The 24,554-nt window shown below is 45.6% G+C and overlaps 1 long non-coding RNA gene across 1 annotated transcript in view; it reads right to left on the bottom strand.

Moving 5' to 3' along the window:
• The window catches only part of LOC109285920 (uncharacterized), a 40,943-nt gene extending 17,411 nt beyond the window's left edge, over positions 1-23,532 (bottom strand). Inside the window, exons 1-2 of the long non-coding RNA XR_002093810.1 lie at positions 23,379-23,532; positions 20,845-20,916 (exon numbers count right to left, since the gene is read on the bottom strand). This is a non-coding gene — a long non-coding RNA (uncharacterized LOC109285920). The remainder of the gene's footprint in view (positions 1-20,844; positions 20,917-23,378) is intronic.
• Positions 23,533-24,554: the final 1,022 nt, after the last annotated feature.

The following is a 24,554-nucleotide window of genomic DNA, read 5'->3' as shown; positions in this document are numbered from 1 at the left end:
TACAACTGGGGTGTGTGTGTGTGTACACACACAAATACATATATATATATACACAGACTCGGAGTCAGTTGATGTTGTTATTTTCATTAAATTAGATCTCTTCGTTTTCTCTGTTTCCAGTGCTGTTCTCTGGGGAGATTAATTTGTATGAAAGTAGAGAGCTAATTGCACAAAACAAGCTGGGGTACTGCTTGAGCATGATTAAATATAAAAAATGTGGTGTTAATACAATTGTGGTGCTAATTAAATAAAAATGGTGACAAGTGTCTGAGGCAGTGCAAGTATAATAAGAAAAAAACGATAAAATGCTCCATTTAAAAATTCTGATAGATATTACAATTGACTAGTAACTGATCTGAATTAAACGTAATTGTATGTGAAGTGGTATATTGGAGCCTGTTCTTGTTCTCAATGAAGTCAATGGGACTTTTGCCAATCCAGACTTTAATGTTCCATAAGCTGCTGATAGGAAAGCAATATGCCCATGTTAATTTATGACTGAATTTAAGTGTAGCATCCTGGCACCAATTCAGGAATGGACAAATAGTCAGGCAACAAACCACACAAGTGGAGAGCCCTATCCTGAGCAAAATTTACCAGCTTCTGCTTCAGCAGACACCTGAAAGGGTACGTTTCTTTTTTGTACTTAGTAACACTTGACCAGCCTGTCATATTCCAACAGAGCAGGGGTCAGTGACATTTTTAGGCTGCATCCTTGATTGACCCAACTTGGATCAGAGGTTGTGCACATGGTGGGCAGGTGCTTGAACCCAGCCACCACTACTGCCAGCAGCTGCACAGGGAAAGAGCCTGCTGATACTACTTTTCTCCCATGGAGGCACAAGGGGAGTGTCCACAGCTGGTACCAGGGGAAAGCAACTGCTGCTGAAGCCTCTAAAGCACAGCAATTGCTGTGGGGAAAAGTGCTGGTTGTGGACAGTCTCTCTATGATGCTGCAGGGATAAACAGTGGTGGCAAGTGCTTTCCCTGTGCAGCTGCTGGGAAGAGAAGTGGCAGCGGCTAGGTCCTTGCATTTGCCCCACCTGCATGCTCCTGCCTCTGACCCACACTAGGTCAATCTGGCTGGTCCATGGCGTGAATTAAATAGCTCCATGGGCCAGTTCCAGCCTGTGGGCTATAGGTTACAGACCCATGCATTACAACATCACTGAATTGGACTGAGATCTTTGTAGCAATTGATTTTTTTCCTTAAATCAACCTAAACCAAATTTTTCTATAAATGCAAAATAATCCTATTAGAAAAATATAATGCTTTCTTTTAAGGCTTGCCTAATGCCTATCTTAGCTGAACTAGTCATGCGTATGTCAGCTAACCACAAGGGAAACAGAGAGCAAGGGGTTTTTAGTAATAGGTTTTTGGGGTCATCTGCATAGTTAGAGATTTTGGACAAGCTTTTGGGCACAACATGCCCATTTCTTTTGGGAGATGGAATCATACAGGAAGGACGCAGAAGAGCCCAGGCACCAAACCACTTGCAGCCCAAAATACCGAGCAGTAATGCCCTTCTGCAGATCACTTATAGCAACCCTCACATCTGCCCATGCAGGCTGAGCCAAAAGTTCAAGGCCTGGTCTGTGAATAAGCTGAGACCCTTTCTCCACCTCAGCAGAGCATGGAGCTCCTGAATTAGCATCCAAACTCCCTCCTTTCCCAGGGATTGCCTTCTATTACTCACTCACAAAAATAACACCACATATACCTCAGCTGTAGCTTCCTCCCTGAGCTTGGCTGTCCCTGGCATTTTCCTGCCAAATGTCCTCTGATCTCTTTCCCACTTTCTCCAGAGAGCCACTCCCACCTCCTTTGTGTCCTGGGTAAATTTAATGACCTGCACCTGCTGCAGTGAGTCAAGAGAGCTTCAGCCCTTTATTTGGTCTTCTGACATCTGCTAACCCCAGTGAAGCCACAGAAGCCCATTGTCAGTCTTACAACCTGAGCCTATTAAGCTGTTGCTTGCTGTTCACTGGTGGACCCTCAAGTTTCTGCAGAATTGAAGTTGTCAACTAAAAAAAAAAAAAAAAAAGTTTCTAGTCTGTATGAGAGCAAGCCTTTCATGTGAGAGGCGGTATTATCTTTCTGAGTCAACATCCTGAAACAACAGCAGTCAGCGTCCAACTCAGCCATTTTTACTGTCAGAAGAACACAATAGTTCTCCAACTGTGTTTTAAGATGCCTTGGTCTTTGGAGATTGTCTCAAATCATGTGCCTTTGGTTGTAGGTACTTAGGACGTGAGCCTGCACATTATGGGAATTTTGCCTTTGACTTTAACGGGAACAAGAATTGGCAATCAGGCCACACAAATGAAGCACAGCGTGCCGGCTCCTGAAATACAGGCAAGGTAGCTGCTTCAGTGTAGTGTTGGGCATATGCCATTAAGCTTTCAGTCTCATGCAAGTTTATGGGCATATGCCCTATGCTACATGAGCCTCATTATATCTATTTTCAAGCGCACCCTAGGGCAATTCTTTGAGAGCACAGAAATGCCTTTAATGCCTACTGGACAGAATTGTCAAGTATGTAAATTTGCTCTTAGTGCTGGTTCCTTCCTCATGGGGCAATAGTTGGGGTACTCACCTGAGAGGGGGGACCCATGTGTTCATATCCCCTATCTGCCTGATTTGGAGGACTGATTTGAACATGGATCTCCTGTGTCTCAGGAGAACCACTGAGTTCTCGAGCCAGGCTGGGATGTGTCGCTCTCAGTCTCCCCTCTCCTACTTTATGTAGGTAATTAGCAGGCCAAAACCAGAGAGACCATCTTAGCCGTTAGAGCACTTGCTTCAAAAGGGGCAATACCTGGGCTCCAGCCCTGGCTACAATCACAGTCCTACTCCAAACCCATGTGATAAGTAATGTCAGATTAAAGGTCAAGGGAAAGTGTGTGTCAACATGTTTTCATGTCCCATGTGAGAGACAAACCTCTTCTGTTTCTTTAACATGCTGCTGGCCATAATGAATAGACAGATGAGCATGCATGCTTTGGTCCCTATTTTGATTCTTTGCGTTTTAGAAGCTGGTATGTGACAATCCTCAGAGGACTCAGCCCAGGCTGCAAAACCTTTTTTTTCTAGACTTGTCCAATGAAGTAAGTGTTCTTTCCAAAAACATTAGACTGTGATTAACTATATTTATGGTGCTTAATTTAATATTCCTTATTGTTTTCCTATCTAATATCTCTGTGTGTATACTTATATTGGCTACTTCTGACCCTATTTCTGTCATGTAGATGAATGCCAGTGGGATATGTACATTCATTATAAATGTATTTTTAATGCCATTTTTGGTTTCAGAATATGATGATTGCAATTAAAATACATTTGCAGTTATGTTTCAGCCTGATGCTTTTGTGAGCTTTCCTGTCTCCATTAGTCTGAGTTCATCTTCCTTCCTGTCTTCATTAGTGTGCTTCTTCCTTCATCTCTGTGGTCTGTACATAATAGCCAGAGCATTTCCCTGCCTTCTTCTCCATAGGAGAACTCCATGCCACATTTTAATTAGCACGGGACTGGGCTCAGCTTGCCACTCTCCACCCATAAACTGTGATATGACTGAAAAAAGGCAAGAACTCTGAAAGCTGGTTCAAGGCTGTCAGTCTGCTAATAGTACCTAACCCACAAACAACATTTAACCCACAAGTTAAAGATGTGCGAGGGAACACTCCAGGCAGGAGATGGCACTGACCTTGTCTAGCAATACTGAAGTGCCTTGTTATAACTGTTTTTTACCTCGGGGTGGCTCATGCCTGTTAGTAATCCAGAGATAAAACACACCTTTTGCTACTAAGGACAAGGCTTGGCTTCTGTGACTATCCTCTGTCCTGTGTTGTGAATAGATACTTTGTAAGAATAGCTTTAGCAGTTCTACCTCTAGTGTGGTTCATATCTAGAGCGTATACATAGGCTTAATCTGTTCCCACATGCCTATACATACATGTCACTCCAGTGTCTCTGCACTGCTTCCAGGCTGCATCTAGGTGTGACGCATGCTTTGCTCACTCTCTCTTTCTCTTCACACACACCTTGTCCCTATAGGCGGATTAACACATGGGCCAGCTGGGCCCGGGCCCAGGGCCCCCTGACAATCAGGGGGCCCCAGATGCCTGGAGGGCAGGCACTGGGGGGAGGGAGGGTAGCTTGGCACAGACTAAACCAGTGGCGGGGCTGAGCCAGGTTTGCCTGGTGTGGCAGGCTGTGGCTGCCAGGTACCAGGTGGAGCACAACCACGCCAGAGCCCTTGGAGCTGCTGGTGGCAGGGAGTAGAGCTAGGCACGGTGAGTGGTTGGGACCTGCTGTCGGTGGGGTGGCCCCAGCACAGCCAGGTCCCAGCCCAGCCTGGCCGTGATCCTGTGCATTGGCTGGGCGCCACTGCAGCCAGATTGAGCCATGGCAGGGTGATGAGCTGCCCCCTGAGCTCAGTCCATGCCACAGGTGCAGGGTGGGCAGCAGCTCTGCACCTCTGGTGCCGCCCAGCTGCGGGGCGATGTTGTGCGGGGTCCTACGTGACTGGCCCCAGGCTCCGGTTCCAGCATGGACCTGCGGACAGGGGCAGCTGCGGCTCCTGCCCTGGGCCTAGGGGGCAGTGTGTCCTTCTCTGGTTGCTGCTTCTGCTGTGACGGCCAGGGGCAGAGCCCAAGGCTGCAGGGTCAGGGGGAGGCCCAGGCCGTGGGGTGGGGGGCCTGGGCCCAGGGCTCCAATGAATCTTAATCTGCCTGTTTATCCCAGAAATGAGGCAGTGTCACCATGGGGTTACAATAAGTTTGTGCCAATAGGTATGCTGCAGAGAGCCTGAAAGCTGGCCAGGCAATTGGTGCCAGTCTATGGCTGCTATATGGTCTCATTTTTGGGACCTGGCACCTGTAGAGCAGTAACAAGTGGGTGGGGTATACTTCATAGTGATGCTGTTGGAGCAGCAACATAGACATGTCCTCCAAGACAACTGTTACCCTCAAATGGCCTCTGTAACCAAAGTGATTTGTCCAGTTCATAAACTCACATTGCCTTATAGCCTCAAACACCCTTGCCTAGACTGGCCATGCAATTCAACTATACACATATGTGATCCTTGAAAGATCTAAGGTTTGTTACAGAACATGTTGACAAGCTTTTGTGGGCATTTAGGTACTACCTGCTTCCCTAGTTTTCATTGGGAAGTACTGCCCATAACATAGAAATTATGCTGAGATTTCTCATAGCAAGATTTATGAGAGGAAGCAATTAATTATTGAGAAATTTTGTGTTGGTAAAGGAGTGATTTCAGGGCAGGGTTGAGGATCAGAGCTGATGATGGTGCCAAAAAGGTGCACCACAGACCTCTTTGTGCTTGCTGTACTGCACTGTCACAAGAAGATTGATTTCACTGAGGGAGCAGTAAAATTATGAGCCTAGAAAATCAGGACATGCTTTAGCCTGATGGAGAAACCAGAACAGCAAGTGAAAAGAATCAAAGGGAAAAGAATGGTGGGATTTTACAACTCTTACATATATATTTTTAATCTTTATCCATATCAGCAAATAACACTGGGCAAGTTTACACGTGGGCTTTAATTCACATTAGCTTATTTAAAAAAAAAATGCTCTTTTGCTAATGTGCATTAAAATAGTCTAATGTGCATTTTTCTAGTACTTCACAACGGAGGGTGCCTGTAGGCCTGTGCCAATGGGTTGTAACTTCAGAGTGTCAGAGCCGACTCAATTAATCGAGTCTGCTGGTGCATGGTAATTACCGTGCTCCAGCCAGTCTCCGCACCTCGTGTATTAGCATCCCCTTGTTTCAAAATGGTGGCAGGGGTGCCTGAACTAAAGCTTATCAAATGAGCTTTAGTTCAGTGCCCCTGCTGCCATTTTGAAGCACAGGGATGCTAATGCATGACATACTACAGTGTTCTAATTAGAGCATCTCTTGTAAAAGTGCCTGGAGGTATGAGATTTAATGTGTATTACCTAAAGTGCTTTAATGAATGTGTAGATGTGCCCAGGGAGGTTTTTTCCCCCCAATCTGAATCAGTGTAATACATGCCATGTTACACTCTTTGGTGACATGGGCAGTGCAAAGGATATAGTCCTCTGTGTCCTGATTTTTTAACACTGGTTCTGAGACAATGAAGCAATGGGTGTAAGAGGAACCTTGTTAACTCTCACTATTGACTGGAGGCCTGTTGCAGTGCAGTGGTTGTGGGCGGTCCCTGCTTGCTGCTCGCCACCCCTGGGGCGACACCACTGGGGGAGGCTGCGGGCGGTCCTCACTTACCACTCACTGCTGCCAACACCGCCAGCAGCTGCTGCGGGTGGTCCCCGGTCACCACTATGGTGCCTCTCCAGTCACAGGAGGCACTAATCATTCATGAGTGTGTGCCTTTGTGCGTGCGTGCATGTGTGTGTGCGTGTGCGCGCGTGCGTAGTATATTACGTTCAGGGATCCTGGTTTTCTCTGCTTAAAAATTGCAAATTCTCTGATTAAAAAAACTAAGCCCCATGATTAAAGTGAAGCACAGTGTTTTATTGATATATTTACATTTTTAAAGCAATTTGGAAGCCTTCCAGTGGCTCAATCACTATAATAAAATAAATTCTAAATACCAATAAATGTTGGCATTTGATATTGGTTTTCTTATCATGGAAAATCTGAGCTCCCCCTGCTCCCTTTGCTTACCAGGACACGGGTCCAGCTGCGGCTGTCCCCCATCACTGCTTTGTGGCACTGAGCAGTCCTGATATGCCGGTACCCTGGCTAGGCCATTTCCCCTCATTCCCAAGTCACAGTCCCCCAGCCCTGCTGGTGCCCCTCACTCCTGAACCACATCCCCCTGGCTCTGCTGGTGCCCTCACTCCCCACCCAGAGTCCCCCCCATCCCTGCTAGAGGGGGCCCCCAGCTGCCAGGGTTACAGGGCCAGGGACCTGGGTCTGCAGCCCCCTGCCCTACATAGCAGTGCCTGAACCCCATGGCTGCATAGGGATCATACAGTGGCACTGAACTTCCCTGCCCTGCTCTACCCTGCTGTGCTGGGTCCCACGTGCTGGGCTGCAGAGGCCCTATGGGGAGGGCAGCAAGGTGGGTAGCCTTGGCCCCACAGTGGCCAGCTTGCCCCATGCCCCCTCCTCTCAGGAGTGCATGCAGCGGTGGGGAGCCAGCCCCCCACCCCCAGACTAACTGTTCGTGACCCTGTCCTACTCCCCTCCCGGGCCATGTGGCTGCATATAACCCCGGGCCCCAAACTCCATCCACCACTCCAACTGGGCAGCATCCCCAGCCCTAATCCTGCCCAACTCCCTCTCTCCCTCAATATGGGGGCCTCAATTCCTGCCAACTGACTTACCTGGAGAAGCTGCTCTCCAGGCTGCCTGGCAGCCATGTGTATGCATGCACGCATATACATTGAGCTGCTTTCCTGACTGCCCTCCTCTCGTTCCCCCCAGCCCCTTGCAGGCTGGAAATCTGCATCTACAGCACTGATTATCAACCAGGGTGCCTTGAGGTCCTTTTAGGGGTGCTGTGGGATACCACACAATGTTAACATCATTAAGCATACAAACATGATTCACAAGATAAACCCAATGAGCATTTATACGCATGCTCTGGGAGTGTGTGTGTGTGGGGGTCTTTTTAATTAAAGCCACTCTAATTAAAGTATCTTGAGCATCTCATGTATCGGCATCCCCACACTTCAAAATGATGGTGGGGGCACTTTATCTAAAGATTGTCAAGCAAGCTTTACATAAAGCACCCCTGCTGGAGTGTGGTAAGTGCCATGGAATTACAGAGTGTCAGAGCAGCTTCCCTGCTCATGTATAGGCACCCAGTGATTTCAAGTAAGAAGTCATAGTGTTAAAAAAAATTCTGACCTGTTGTGCTCTTTCTGAGTTCTTTGCACTAGAAAAATTGCTGTATTATTTTTTCCATAGTAAAAAAATGAGTGCAAACTAAGGGCTTGAATTTTCTAAGGGGTGCCTTGTATTTAACAAGGAGTGCCTTCAGCCTAACAAGGGGTGCCTTGAGTCTTAAAAAGTTGAGAACTATTGATCTATAGTTTTACTTGATGAAGTTAACTTTTAGGCTAGGAACAGACATTCAAAAAGCCTGAGTTGGCATTGATCTAAGCTATGCAGTTTTCTGTAAGTGATGTAGTTTAAATCGGTAGCAAACAGAACACACATTCGCCCTTTCATGGGGAGGGAGGGTGAACATCCGCCCTTTTATGGGGAGGGAGGGGGAAGCGGGAAGCAAATCTTAGACCAGGTTCTGCTATTCTTAAACCAGTTTGTGTGCGCCAAACTTCTGTTCTTTTACAGGTATAGACTGGTTTCCAATCACCTATACTGGTAAAAGTGTAACGTCTGTACCTGATCGTAGTGAGCATATCCCAGGTAACAGTTTTCATCATAAGCCCCAAGGGTGACAGTATTTTTGGAATGGCATGTTAACATCTGATAGTTCACCCAAGATGGCATTCCAAAAACAAGAAATGGCTTTCTCTGCTAAAAATGTGCTTCTGCATCATTTTTTTTCCATCACAGCATAAAAACAGACCAAGAGTTCAACCTCTGCAGGAAGACTTGGTGAAGGAAAGACATAGGATTGTATCTATCTCATTTTTGGCCTCCAGTGACACAACGCTGATTGACTTAAAAAACTACTGGAATGAGTCCCATTAAAATGTGCCCATTCCTGGGGAGAAATCACCTTTGTTTCTTAGTGGTGGTCCCAGGCCTGGCAGGTGGTGGTATGCATGGCATAACCTACTTTGCCTAATTGCTCTACCTAGATTTTAACATGTCCAAGGTTGTAATGGAACTGGATTAAAACCACAAACTCCTTGGCTAGGGACAGGCATTACACATAAACCAGTTTAAGTGATCAGAAACTGGTTCAAACCTGTAACAGAACAGATGTTCAGTGCACATAAACTAGTTTGAAAATGGCTGAAACCAGTCTGAGATAAACCTGGGTGAATGTAGTACCAGACATAACTGATTTGGGTTAAACCAGTTTATGCAATGTCTGTCCCAGACCCCTTGCTGGTTTAAGATAAACCAGACTCCTCCAGCATCTTGGCATGCTCTCTGGGCTAGGCAGGGCTCTCTGCTCCACAGCAGGGCTGGCCCCTCCCCTCTGTTCCCTGGCTGCTCCCCCCTTACCCTCACCACTCCATGCTAAGCAGGAATTCCCCCCTCCCCTCTGCCTTGATGAGAGATGTCTATATTAGCTAGCAGACCATATGCTGGCTATGATCCCTGCTGAATCAACACGTAGAATCAACAGGTAGCTGGTAATGTCCCTCTTGTTTTCTTAATGGGGTGATAAACACTGAGTTAGGGGTGATAAATAGTGTTATCAATTCCTGGCTGGGCTAATCAGAGTGTCCTGCTCAGTTCTGTGGAATAGTAGGGAGGGCTGCTCTAGTGCCCCCCCCCCCATCCCTAGTCTGAGCCACTGCTGGCATGTGCCTGCATGTCTGGGATGTCTTTACAGTTACAAAGTGATTTAGCCTAGCCAGGTTAGACTAACCCACAAAGATTGAATTAATTCAGGCTCAGGCTTTTTGAATGTCTGTCTCTAGCCCTTGTCACTAATGATAATAACATTGACATTTATGATATGGGCCAGACTCAGAGCAATAACCTGCCATAGAAGGCTCTGTATACCATTTATTTTCCCCTGGGCCATTCAGTTGGTTACTTGACTTTTTCTGTCACCCAGAAACATACACAACTGTATGAAATACTTTCAGGTTCCATCAGTATGGTTTTGGCAGAATGTGTGTGAGATTCTAGGTCTCTTATTGTCACAATTATCTTTGTGTAGGCTGTTATGTGTGTGTGTGTGTTTGGTGGGTGGAACAACTTGTAGCAGCCACAGGGAGTGTTTCATATCAGTAGTTTGTGTGATGTAATGGTCAATCTTCAGTGTGGGAACACTTTGTTTCCTGTCTTTCAGTGTTATTGAAAATGAGTAGAGAGAAGATACTATTTAGCACTGGAATGGGCAATTAAAAAGCCAGACCTTTTACAAAACCACCATTAGGGACAGTCCAGAAGACTGCTATTTATTCCTATTGCAGCCTACAGGTACTATATAGGAAAACTCCAAATACTAGCATGTGGATGTGCCTCAGCAATGACAGAAATAACACAAGTGGGAAGAAGTTAGTTTGTTCTCTATGGACTAAGAACAGTGCCAGCAAGAGCGCAAACAGATGAGATTGATTCAGTGATGCAGACTTGTTCTTTAGACTGGGGCTGAGCCTGCCTAATCCAATATTCTGAGGTCTGGTATGAATTCTAATATCCATAAATGTCTGGTCCTGTGAAGTTTTTTCACATCCTACTCATATCATTTAGAAGTGAAGTCTCTCCTCACCCTTTGGCTCAGATACAGAGTACAGTGCTGTTCCATTCCCATTTTTAATTTTATACACAGATTTATTAAAAAGCTCAGGATTGGACCCTAAATTTAGCTCTTTAACATCTCAAGTGCCTTTTTTCTTTTTATGCCAGCTGCAAAATAAAATTGTGCATGCTGTGGTTTGTTAATAATTCACTCTCACACAGCACAATAAGAATATTAGCCTCGGGCTACATATGCACAACAATAGAAACCCCACATAAATAAGAAGGGAGACCTGGACCAGTGGCTGCAGTCTTGTAGCTTACAACACAGTTCATCAGAAGTGTATGCACAGAGGAGGTTTTGCATTCTGCATAGTCTGGGAGGGTGTGTACAGAAGATGCTTTTTTCACCGTTTAAAATGCTTTATTGCTGTGGCTTGACAGAAGCGCACCGCTTTATAGCACTTTAAAATGGGCACAGCACTTTAAATTAACCCTTGTTAAATGAGATATTAAATTTGAAGTGCTGTATTTTACAGCACTTTAGCAACCTACAGAACTTTAAGTAACTTCTGTATGCTGCTCAAATTTCTGACCAGTGGAGAAGCCCCAGGAGGCTGTGAAGTACCCCTGGCCTCCTAGCCTATAACTAACCACTGCCAACCCCACCAAACACCACACTTGTTATATTTAAGAACACTGTAACTTTATAGTGCTGTAAAATGTGAGCACTTCTATATATACCTGGAGGAGTGGTTGTGTACTAGGCCAGTTTCCCAGAACATTGATAAAGGATGCTGGTTTCTAGTTTTCCCTAGGGTCAACGTTACAGTTAGAAATCAGGAAGGCATAGGGAAGCACTTGCCTTGCTTGCTATGCCTACACTCCAGCTTTAAAGGAAATAGGTTACCTGTCTCTTTCTTGCTGTATGATGCCTCAACATGAAGCCACCATGGCCCTTTAGGGCATTATAGCCTAAAGAGGCAGTAGTATGCCCTGGGAGAGGGGTGTCAAAGATATAACCATGGAGCTGTATCATATCATCTGAACCTCAGTGCTGCCTGCTGTATGTAACATTCATTGGCCCTGGCCCCTCATGCTGCATGAGACTGAAATATCATTGCAAATGCTTGGGTCTGTGAGCCATAGAGAGGGATATGATTAGGATAATTCTTTAGTTCACTCTGAATTCATTCCTTTTTTAGGTGTTTCTAAGGCAATACGTTCTTCTTCTTTTCTATCCCTACTTCACCCCTTTTACTAACATATTGAGCAATAAGCTGAAGAATTTAGGTGATTAATTAAAAGAGAGGGTCAGCACCTCATCCATGTAAAACCCATTGTAAAAACCCATAGCTCACAATGTAGATATACCAGTTCACATCAGCCAAGGACTCACCCTGCAACATTTATGTGGAAATCAGTGTTCAGACAAAATTCCTATAGAAAATCCCTCCAGCTGTCACCTGGTTTGAATCTGCCTGTTCCTTTATCAGTGAAATAAGAGTATCATGCTAGACTGTGGTGGTAAGTTGCAGATTCATTTTAGAGATAGGACAGAGGAAAAGCATCACAGAGGTGTAAGAATTCTGGGTTTCTGCAGCTCTAATGCTTTCAGGGATTCCCCTGGACAGGAAAAACAGAATCGTTGCATACCACATTATAAAAAATGGCAGCATTTGCACTCTCTACAGCAGCCCAGGGCTGGTGTGGAGGGAAGGTTGGACTATGGCCCTACCTTCTCTCTGTTCTATTAAATACTACACAGAGCTCCTAGGAGGCAGCGCTCCTTTTGCTCAAGAAAGAACAAAGATTGCACTTGTCCCTTTGCTTTGCATGGGCCTAACAGTGGATATAAAGTCTTCTAGTGCACCTTTGCCTAGGCTGTGGGCAACCCTTATAGACTGCAGCTACATATAGTGTATGTTATGCATTGGCTTAAGGGCAAAAGAACCAATTCTGTCCCTGGAACTGCATCATGTAGCCCCACTGTACAGAGTATAGTTTGGGAAAATGTGGCCTAGCATTATGAGCTGTGAGAAAATCTTGGAAGTCAAAGTCTGTACAGGATTTTGATGGCTAACTTGTATGAGTTACTGTGCTATCCTTTCCTTATCAGGCCTGCCCCCTCCCACACGGTTCTGTAAGGTGATCCAAGCCAGCTGTTGATCTCTAGATAGTATGGTGCAATTATATAAGCGATTACCCTGTCTTAGGTCCTCTACTCCAAAGCACAGCACAAAGAGAAAATCCTATCAAATGTTAAGTAGCAGTGACAGCAACCTCCTACCATGCAGATTCTGAGACGGATATTTACACACTGCTGAACGCCACTGATGCAATTTAACTAGAGTTAATGAATTCTGCTCTGATAAATTATTGTAGTTGGTATCTTGTCCCTCCCTGCTCAGTCCCTTTAAGGCACTGGAGCTCAGTGCACAGCCAGATGATGGTGGCTGTTACATAAGGCTATGGAAGGTTCCAATGGGTAAGATCAGAGTGGTTTTCTTGGGCTATTGCCAGAGAATCTGCATAGCAAACATTCAGCAGGCTGAAATAATTCAGCACTGAGCAGCAGCCTACCCTGGAATTTAGGATGATAGCACAGTGTGAGCTCTATCTCAGCTACAGCTGTACTCCCCAGAACCACTGACCAACATTGTCTGCATTCAAAGGCCTCTGTGTACTATACTGAGGAGGTAAGTAAGTGTTAAAAAGCAAGCCGCCTTTTCTAGCCAAAAGAGTATATAGCATTGCTTTGTGTATGTAGCAGGCACTAGTGTCAGGCAAGGGGTTCTGAACCTTGTAATGTTTTAATCTACTGAATCATAATATGTATGGGTGCCATGTGCTACACACATGTACTCTCACCATAGTTCATTATTTCATTTGTAGGCATTGTGCACCTGGCTTGTGGCTGGAAGATGAGCAATCCAAGAAATACTTAATCAGATACAGCCTCAATTTGTTTCTAAAGAGAAATAATAATAGCTGTAATCATTTACCCTGGGCTTTCAGATCCTCCTTTGATGTATGTACTCTTTTTCCTGTCTCCATAAAGTTTGAGCAAGTTTCAAAATTTGCTTCTCTAGCATGTGAAGAAGAGCATTGGTTTCCAGGAGCACACTTATATGGTTTTGCTGCATGATCCTCTTTGCTTTGTTTCCTCTGATTCTTTCAAAAGTTTTGCTCTTCACTGTAGAGCAATAGACATAATTAGCTGTCAAGGCTCCTGTTAGAGTGGACTGAGCAGTTTTCCATTTTGGCTCCAAAAGTTTTGTTTCTGACAATGAAAGGGGAAGGATGGGGCCTACTCGATGACAAGGCTGAGTGTTAGAATAGGTGTCCCTATGTGGTAGTGAGTTAAGGAAGGTTCCATTATGGCCACAAAAAGAGAAAGCATTGTCTAGTGAGTAGAATAACAGACAAAAAAATCAAATCAGTGCATCTATTTTATAGACATTTAGAATTGAATGCATGACCTTGGGAAGCCATTCAGTTTTCTGTCTCATCTTTCCCACCTGCACTTAGATATCCTCTGAAAGACACACCTTGACTTGCCCCAATTCCACATAAGTCAAGAGAGAAATTCCTATTGACTTGAAAAAGCATTGGACCTAGCCCTGCCAGCAGATGTCATAGTATACGTGGCCCTGGTCCTGCAAACTGCATGCAGGCAGACTCCACACCCAGGTAAGTTCTACTTTAGTCAGAAGGGCTTGACACTAGCATTCCCATTCTCCCATTCAGGATTTCTCCCAGGATTAGGACCCTAGCTGGTAAGGTTACATTTACGACGTAGTAGCAGAGAAACCACTGCAACTCCAGTTACTGGCTCCAGGGCTGACACCAATGCTGAAAAGAGACTTAAAGCACTTAAGTAATATAGTAGGTTGTTACCCTTTCAGCTAAGCCCAGGAGCCAATCTTCCCCCTTGCCTATCTCAAATCAAACAGAATAAACAAAACATCAACAAACTCTTCTTCCTTAGCAAGAGCTTCACCATAATCCTTCAGCATTATCTCTACTCCCACCTTCCCTCCTTCCATGCATCAGCCTCTCTGGGGGCTTTTAACTTCCTCCAGGGCCAGCCAGTCATCCCTATCAGCTGGCCCAGCACTCCTAGGCAGGTAGATTATTACCCTCTAACCCCCTGTACCTGGGCTTCAGCCCTGAGCCATACACCTTGTTACAAGTGCCCAATAGCACAACTCCCTGAGGCAGTGAAGACATGTCCCAACATAGAACACCTGCCTAACCTATGTCACAGAAGACAGTCCTTAATTATTCCTACCCATATTGTGAGAATCGAGGAAGAGAAATTATATATAGGTGAGGTTTTTTGTTTTGTATACGTCTGCACATTTCTTGTTCTACCTGAAGTAGGGTATGCTATATGCTTAATTTGTTTAATGTCCCTGAAGAGATGAACTGCAACCCAGAGTGCCATAAGGTTGGAGTTCTGGGAGGTGTATTTAAGCAATCTGGGTGTTTATTAGGGATTGATGATAGTCCAGGGCAGCTGGATACTGAGGTCCTATTTCCATGGAGGGATAACAGAACACCAATGCGTAGGAAGTATACCAGAGAGTTTCAATAAAGAGACAGACTCCACTGAGACTCAAGGGCTAGGGACAGACATTATACATAAACCAGTTTAAGTGATCAGAAACTGGTTTAAACCTGTAACAGAACAGATGTTCAGTACACATAAACCAGTTTGAAAATGGCTGAAACTGGTTTGAGATAAATGTAGAATGTAGCATCAGACTTAACTAATTCGGGTCAAACCAGTTAATGCAGTCTGTCCCAGACCCCTTGCTGTTTTAAGTTAAATCAGAGTCCCCCAGCATCCCAACATGCTTTCTGGGCTGGGTGGGGCTCTCTGCTCCACAGCAGGGCTGGCCCCTCCTCTTTGCTCCCTGGCCAGAGCTCCAGCAGAGACTTGCAGGCACAGCAGAGTCTTCTGGCTTCCCCATGCCCCTCTTCTCCCCACCCCTTCACTGCTTAAGTACGGATCCCTTCCCCTCTGCCATAGCATGGACCATAGCCAGCATGTGGTATGCTAGCTAATGCTGTATAAGGCTCTGGCAGAGACTGCAGAAACAGCAGGGTCTGCCTGGCTTCCCCCTGCCCTACCCACCCCTCACTGCTCAAGCAGGAAATCCCTTCCCACCCCCACCCCCCCCCCCGCCATCCCTCGCGTCTCCCACAGCACGGATCTCAGCCTCAAGAACCCTAGGCATATGGTATGCTAGCTAATGCCAAGAGGTGTCTTTGTGTGTGTCTCTTTCCAATTTCATGGTGGCAAGCAGACAGAACAGTGACTGCTTAGGGCTATTTGGAGCTAATCAACAGGTCAGCCTGTAAGCTGTTTAAGAAGTCTGAAGTAATGGAGACAGACCATTGTTTTGCTAATTGAGTGATAGTTGTCACTATCAGCCACCAGCTGGCTTGCTTGCCTATCAGTTTGCTGCAGACAGTATGATGAAGCAGGGAGGGAGATTGAAAAGCTCTGTATCATCAACAGATGCATGCACTGAGCCCCCCTCCCCCCTCTGAGTCTCAGAGTGCTAGCCTGGGTCTGGGGGATGGCAACACTCCCACCCCTTGAGCAGCCAGCAGGGAAAAGCTTGAGACCCTGCAGGCAGACCTCCCTAATGAGAGAGTTCTGCCAGGGCCTGGCCATGCCCCGTTCAGCTCAGCTCCCTGCAGAAGGGAAGGGAGGGCTGCTCTAGCACCCCCCGGCTTCTAGCCTGAGCTACTGCAGGCACGTGCCTGAATTTCCTCAGTCCAGAGAGAATGTCTGTCCGGTTTCAAAACAGTTCAGCCTAGCCAGGTTAGACTAACCTGCAAAGATTGAATCAATTCAGGCTCAGGCTTTTTGAATGTCTGTCCCTAGCCAAGAAGCTTAAAGCACACAGGCCTGGTTTGATGGACCCAAAACACAGCCTCCTGGTGAATGTCAAGGAGAGTGAGCTTTATCAGAGTCAGAATGCATGTGAATCAGTTCAGTGGAACTGATAGCATCCTTTTTCGTTGCGCGTTACATATGTGGGCATTTAGGTGCATGGGTGAAAGAAGCAGGGTGCGAATTAAGGGAAAGCTTAGGGGGGCTGAGCCTTCCCATAAGAGATGAGGCCCCCTCTGTAAGATTTGAAAATCATAACTGGAGAAGGGGGAAGGGTCTCTGATCGGATTGCTCCTTCACTTAGTTGGACTTGTTAATCAATGAACCAGTTTAATTTTTTTTGCAGACCCCAAGAGTCAAAGTGTAATTTGAACCCTGGAAAGATTTTTTTATACGCTGATTCCTCAGAAGGTTATAGGTTCAGTAGAGGAAACTTTGTTGAAATAATATATCTTGCCTCATACCTCATTACGCTGAGCTCCCCAGCCCAACAACATGCACACTCATCTTTCCCCTACCCAAAAGAGGGTAGGGCAGCTGTGATGAATTAATTAACATCGTTTGGGCTTTATTCCATAGTTAGGTGTCCAGGTAAAAACTTGGTGTACTTGTACACACACACACATAGCTCTGTGTATACAAGCATCCTATTTTGTAAATGAGAAAAAGCCATTTCTGTATATAGTTAGACTTGGGTTCTAATTCTTTTCTAGTTACAATTCTACTTATGTCTGAGCATCAGGACTGAATCCATACTAAAGTATAGTAACTAAGTGTTTTTGATTAACTCCACGAATGGATATTCTTATTCTAGAATAATCACATATGGAGTTATTCTGGGATAGACTTTTTCCAGAATAACTATGTGTAGACAAGCCCCAGTAGAAATTAGATCCAATTATATCTTTTAGAAGAGTAATTGAAAATGATCATTTTGGTTTATGAGATTATTTAATTAAAAACCTCAAGTGTTTTGCCATATCCAGTAATTATAGAATTAGAAAGTAATGACTTGCAGAAGTAACACTTTTCATTGCAAGTAAAATAAAAGAATCCTGTGTGTTTTATTTGAAGTGAGTCACTCTTTACATATTCTTTATTACTGATACAAGCCACCCTAACAGATTAAGGCACTGGCCTGTCATTTCTTATTAAAAGAATAAATAGGACCAGGGCTGCATTCTGGCTGAGTATATGCATAGGCATATGTCACAACACTCAGGTGGGGGAGCTTGGGTTCTGTAAGCAGAAGTCAGAGAAGGGCATGCTGAGAGCAGGCACAAAATCCTCATGTTTGCCTGTATAAGCCCCCTAACTGAACACCTCCATGCTTGGATATCATGCTGGTAACAGTAATAACCTGTGCAAGGATGCTGCGTATGAGGCTGCAGGCAGTCAGCAGAGTAACATGTATCAAGAGCTTTTCAAGCATTAAACTGGGCTTGTAATATGGACAAACAGCATAAATACCCCCATTTTTGCTTTGGAATCTAAGCTAATATCAGCAAGCAGAGTCAATAGTCCTCACATGGAAAAAAAAAACCCCAAAAGACAAAAAGAAATCCATGACATAAGTGGAAATGAAGAAAGTTAACTTTATAACAGAGGCTAGAAACAGCCAGGAAGAGCTTAGCATCTGTATCATGTACAATGATCAGTTGATGGGGAGAATAGCTCCTTCTGTTAAGTCCTGCATCATCTTCTTGGAGGTGACTAGGGTGTTCTTTACATTAGCTTTACACTTTCATTGTAGTATGGGTTTAAAAAAAAACTTTAGAAGAAAAATCAGACTATTTGCACATGATAAGCATGAGGGGGCATTCTTAAATCACAGAGCAGACAGGAAAACATCACCACTTTTCATTGCTATTGAAGAGCAGCAAAAGAAAGGGTTAACTTTTAAAAAACATTTTCATCATTATTGGGCTCTCCCATGACATCAGTCCTCCCAGTTTCTATAGTCCTTTGAAGAATGGCATTACTAATAACTAACCTCAAGTCTTTAATATAATCCTGAATTTTCCTTTGAGCCTTCTAGGAGAATCACAGTTTCCCCTGCATTAAGCCTCAAGTTAGATTTGCAATCTTAAATGTTATATGTAGGACATGGGAAAGGAGACTTGGGAGATCAAAAGATTTTAGCTTCTCGTGTTTGCAAAATGCAAGGCTTTATTTATATGACAACATTTTAATTTTTACTAGCGTGACTGCTGTATAGATGCATATACAATATGTAGATGTCCTTGCATATAGTTTTATATGCAGGTGTATTATATGTAATATTCAAGCCAGATACACAGATATCACCTGTACAAAGATTCATGTCACTCAAAACATTTAGGTAATAATATACAGCTTACTCCCACCCCTATTTAAATCAATAGCAACATTCTTATTAATATCAGTAGGAATAGACACATACTGTATTTTAATTCTTCATGGGATTAATTCTACTTTAAATAATAAATGTCACTGATAAATTGCATTCCCAACCACCCGAAAAGTAAAAGAGATGGCGCGTAAGTACATATGAAATATACTGGCCATGTCTCATTCTATGTTCTACAGAGCACAGTGCATGGTCTGTGGTGCTGTGTACATAATAATATGGTACATGAAACGTTGCTTGCATAGGTATCGTTATGTAGACAGAATCACAAAGTGTTCCAAATATCCCTTAGCAGGGGCCTGATCGTGCAAACACCACGTGTAGTATTTCTAATAAGGCCCTCAGGGCTAGATTGTCATAGCTCTTGTTTGGCCATGCAGGGAAGGAAGGAGGGAGTAAGGCCTCTTTGATGTTGCTGCCATGCCAAGTAAGGCTACTCAGATTGTACCTGCATCTGTAGTGGGGAGAGCAGGAGCTACACACCTGATACTCTCCACTGATAAGCATGTATGGGGGTGGGGGAGAGAGGGAAGGGTCTTGACTCTGTTCCCCTAGGAAAGGAGTAAATGGCTCTATGAAAAGGGGTGAAGCAAATTCCTTCCAATCCTCCACAGAGAAAGTGAGGAGCAGATAAAGAATTGAGATTCACATTGTGTTTTTTGGGACTGCATGGGTATGCAGTGCCCCTGCCTCGGGGCCCATTGCAAAGGTGTAAGTTAGCTGTGCAGCCTGTTCTTTCTTTCCAATCCAGTACTCCACAATCCCTAACCCAAACCAAACAATGATAAAGAAGCTGAATAAATGAGACTGGAAATCTATCGGCCATGCATTACTTTTTCTTAGTGACTTGTCTGTTTCCATTGGTGAGTTTTTGCACATGATTGGGCGCATCCGGATGAGTGTGTATGTGGCACTGCAGACCTATCTGTGGCACTGCATGCTGCACACGCCGCACATGTGGGCATTTCCTGTGCTGCTAATTTGCAGCATGGGGGTGGGGGGTTTCCGATGTCAAAAAAAACAGCACCTAAGAAGATCAGGGCAGCTCATGTAGTGGCAGCGTGTGTAGCTTGAAATCAGAGCCTGGCTGGCCAGAGCTATACTTTGGCTGACAGCCAGGCTCCCTGCTGCTGGACCCCCACAGCTGCAGCTCCCAGAGGTCCCCTGGATCCTAGGTAGGGCTGTGGGGGCCAGTCTAGGTGCTGACCCCAGCCTCCCCTACTCCACCCAGAGCAATGTGCCACGCACCTGAGCACGTGTGCATGGGCGTTCCCTGGGGACAAGTAGCAGCGGCACATATTGTACTGCTACTGTTTGTCCCCAGGGAAACGCATGTTCCTCCTTGTGGGGATACGCCCAATGGGTTTCATTTTAACTGTCCCTCAAAGAACAATCAAAAGAGATAAACTTGCTGATGCCCCCATTTCATGGGTTGTTGATAACTACTCAACTCCCCTCTACATAAGGCTCTTCCATGTAAAAAAAAAAAAAAGAAAGCCTTTGTGAGCTATGACTGGACTATTCACTGTTTTACCAACAAATTACAGTGAAAACAGCAGCTTCCTGTCCTTTCATTGGAGTCCAGCAGTCTTTCTCTATAGTAAACAGAGCAGTTGTAGCTTTTGTTTGACTTGTGCTCCCATTTGTGTGGGACATTTAGAGGATGAAAAGTGCTGTTGTGATCATGCTGCAGAAATAAAACCAGGACAACGACAGTGGGACAATGAACTGTGGAATGTGCCGCGCGACTCAGCTGGTCGCAGTGGTTCAGGGGGGATGCACTTCTGCTGCTAAGACTCTGGAATAAATATTGCAGTGGGTGGTGAAAGGGACAGAAAAGGGTCTGGCAATATACTTCAGAAGAAAATAAAGCACGTTCCCCTTGCTGTCTAAATTCAGGCCCAGCAAAATGGGAGGAGAGATGGGAGCCTGGAACTGCAGGGCAGATAAATGGAAATGGTGCAGGAAACACATTGCCTGAAGTGAATCAAAATCCTCTGAGACTAACAAGAAGGGAGAAGTGACAGGATGGCCAGATGGAGAGTCCCTGATGCTACCCCCCTCTACTGACAGAAACTGAAACCACTCCATCCTCCCCCCACCAGAAGCAGCGATTCCTTCCCTTAATTGGAATGTAAGTTCTACAAAAACGCTACCACTGTCACAATACCATACATCAGCTGGATCACTTTGCTTACCTTTTTTCTTCCATCTCATATTCCTTGTTGTCTGCTTAGGTGGAAGGTCTTCAGATCAGGTCTTGTCTTCAACTGCATTTGTATAAGAGCGAGTAAAATAGGGTTTGAATTCCGATGGATACCTTCAGGTACAACTACAGGTATATACCTATAAGTATACATTATCAGGTATATGTAAGTAATAATAAAATGTCACAGGTCCTATTTCAGCAGCATCTCAGTCCAACAGTGAAAATAGATAAACTCCTACTGTACTAAATGCATGGGGCAGCCCTGGAGAAGCAATACTGTATGTATAAACATTGCATTTACAAGTGTACACCTGAAAATAAAATGCCTGTGAGTCAATTCCTCCTTAACTGACCTGCATTTACATGCTACTGTCTTCCATGATGCAGGTGATGGCATCAACAATACCAGAAGAAAAGGCTCTATATTGTTCTCAACATATCATTGTAGATGCTTGTCTTCCATTCTTGGCAGCTGTCACATGCTGCAGTACAAGCAGCACACAAGGATAGGAATGAAAGTCCCGTGGTCAATGTTTTTTATCACAAGTATGAAAACTATTTGAGACTAAGATCATGTCTTTGTATGTGCTTATACTGTGCTTTGTATGTGCTTATACTGTGCTCAATGGAGTCCCAACTGTGGCTGGGGTCTATGGAGGCTATTTTATCATGTGGAAAGGGTAGAATGTGGTATTGTGGTTAATTATAATGTAAGAAGGTAGGAGGTCTGAGTTTTTTTGCCCATCTCTCTCACTGATTTCCTTCCTTGGTGAGTGTTGCAGGGTACTAATGTGCCTGCTCCTCCAAGGGCAGAGACTGCCTAGGGAGAGGGCCTCAGCAGCCAGGCAGAAACCCCACAGGTGCAGGTTACTGTGGCAGCAGGCTAACAAGGGAACCTGCACCCAGTCAGCTGACCGGAAGAAGGCAGGGCCCTGGGCACATATAAACCCCAGGGCTGGAACTAGAGGGTTAGTTCTCTGGTAGCAGCCAAGGGGCATGGAGATCTCATGAAGGAAGCTACTTGGAGATGCTTAACTGCCTGTTTTGAAGCTGGCAGGATTAAGGGGCTATAGGAGCTCATAAGTGCTGGTGGGGAGGAGGCCCATTCAATTGAGAGAGAAGCTTGCCTTCTTAAAAGGGGTAGGGTGTGGACCCTATGTTATTGTTGTGTTGTAGCCCAGGGGCTTGTGCTTTTTGTTATTTAAACCAGTGGACCAGACTGAGGCTACTGGGGAGGAGGAGGCCTCATTGGGGTGCAGTGACAGGGGCTGCGGAGAGCCCAGTGCCAGAGGGTGTAGTAACCAAGGCCGAACTAAACTGAGGCCTCAACACAAGAAGACAGCGTCTACATATTATCTGCAAGGTATGGGGCATGATAAAGGGGTGGTTTAGAGTCACGGATCTAGCCCATAAGGCTGGGGGGGGGGGTATCATAAGGCACCTCCTGAGTGTGGGACCCAATAAGGGGTCTAACAATCCACAGGGTTCAGAGGAGTCTGTCAGGACTGTGACTGAACAGCAACTCTAGGGCAGCCTCCCAATCTATCACTTATACCAGCAAGACATGGCAGATGAAATTAGTAGGTGCCCATAGGATGGAGCCAGCATGGTCACAGTGCCCTAGGGACAACACGGCCATCCCTGGGGAGGCTGTATCTTTGACAGTGACACCTGTACGGCAGAGGATTTTGCTGCAGCAATGGAAAGAGCCATCACCTGTGCACAATTCTGGAAAAAAATCTAGTTTATGACAAGGATATGAGAAGAAGACTGATTTCTTTTGGAGAAAACATTATAAATCAGTAGGTCTCAGTTTGTAAAATGGGGGTAACAATGTCACCAATGTTCTCTCTAAGGAGTAGCGGTCCGTGAGCACACCGCTTAGGCCCATGAGCATGCTGCTTTTGTCCTGCCTCCCCCTTTCGGTGTGGCGTGGGACACTTACAAAAGGTAAGCTCCTCACTCTTCACCCGGGGCAGGCAGCAGGGCCTTGGGGGCTGCAGCCTGGGGGGCAGGGGCTGGAGGCTAAGGGGCTAGAGCCTCGGGGGCTGGGGCTGGAGCCTCGGGGGTGGGGGTTGGGGGGCTGGAGCCTAGGGGGCTGGAGCCTGCCTGCCCCGGGTGAGGCTCCGCTGGGGGCTGGAGGCTGGCATGGGAAACTGCTCTGCTCCCCTGCATTGCCTCAGGGAGTGAGGAGGCATGTGGCATCAGGGCCGGGGAGTGGAGCACTTCCTGGGGCCCACGGAGCAATTCCCTGGGGCCAGCAGAGCCTGTACCAGCCCCCGCCCTAGCCTCCATCCCTGCTTTGCCTCACTTCGGGGAGGAGCCGGTGCCTGCCCCGAGTGAGGCTCCTCCAGCTCTGGGGAACTGCTCCGCAGGCTCTGCCAGCCCTGGAAAATGCTACACTCCCCGACCCTGACTCCACGTGTGTCCTTGCTCCCCTAGGCGATGCGGGGGAGCGGAGCAGTTCCCCAGAGCTGGTAGAGCCCACGCCAGCCCCTGCCTCCACCTGGGGGAGGAGCTTACCTTTACTAAGTGTCCCACGCTGCAGCCCAGCTCCATTCCTGGCAGGTGCAGGGCCTGAAAAAGTTTGTGTGCAGCCAAACTTTTACCTGTGTACGGCCATGCATGTGTGCACCTTAGAGGGAACTCTGAATGTCACCCTGTATTGCCAAGGTGTTGTGAAGTGTATATTACTGAAATGTTTGCACTATGTTTTCAAAGTGCAGAGACAGCTCTTGGACTTTGACTGAACAGCATGTGGCTCAGGGGTGGGTCTATAGAAAGGAGGCATAAAGCTCTCCTTCACACTTTCCTGGTGCTAATTTGTTCATAGCACAACCTGAGAACTGTATTAGGACAGCCTCAAAGCTTCTTTTATGCCATTGGGCTAAAAATGCATTAAGCAAAAAAAATGTTTCCTGGGACAAGTGTTTCATAGCCTCAGAGAGCACAAAGGCCCACTGGCAGCATTGGGCCTTTGTGATTTTTGAGGCTATGAAAAAAAACGTTTCCTAGGACAAGTGTTTCATAGCCACCAGTAATGGCAGAACGAGAAGCAGCAGTGGATGGATCATGATGGGAGGGCAGGGATTATTTTCTTCTGCCCATCTGAAGCAGTTTTACCACCAGATCATGCTGTTTGTAAAATGCAAAGCAACCCTGCTCTATGGGCAGAATATAGCCCCAAAAGAGGCATATACCTGCCAGATCCTGCTGTGTAAGCAAATCTCTGTAGCTTGGAAGTTCATGGAAGTCACCTATATTTGGAGAATCAGTTGCAGGATTGCACTTTATCTTTTAAAAGCACTATACAAACATCGATTTATTAAGGCCTGGATCCTATTATACCCTAAGTTATGCTGCAGAACTGCTAAGGTATGTAAAACTACTTTAACCCTAAGTACCTGCAGGGGACTGGGATGGTGCAGGAGCTAAGGTGCACAGTTGACAGCCCAGAGGTTGCAAATGTGAAGCCATAGCAGAAGTGCTCGAGATGTAGCCCTGTCAGATTCCAATTAATATGTGAATTCTGCTACATTCCTTGCCACAAGGACATGAAGCAAAGAAGTACCTGCAGGAGCAGGGCCTTAATTATCATAATCCCATCTGTGAGAACCTGTTACTCCATAAAATTCTCCTTTTTTTTAATCCCAAACCTCCAAACAAGAACAGTTTCAGACAAGGAAGCCAAGGATTTAA

The sequence above is a fragment of the Alligator mississippiensis genome, chromosome 3, assembly GCF_030867095.1.
Source record: "Alligator mississippiensis isolate rAllMis1 chromosome 3, rAllMis1, whole genome shotgun sequence".
NCBI classification, from domain to species: domain Eukaryota; kingdom Metazoa; phylum Chordata; order Crocodylia; family Alligatoridae; genus Alligator; species Alligator mississippiensis.
Note: the sequence above shows the minus strand (reverse complement) of the source record. Positions and strands in the feature narration are given on the sequence as shown.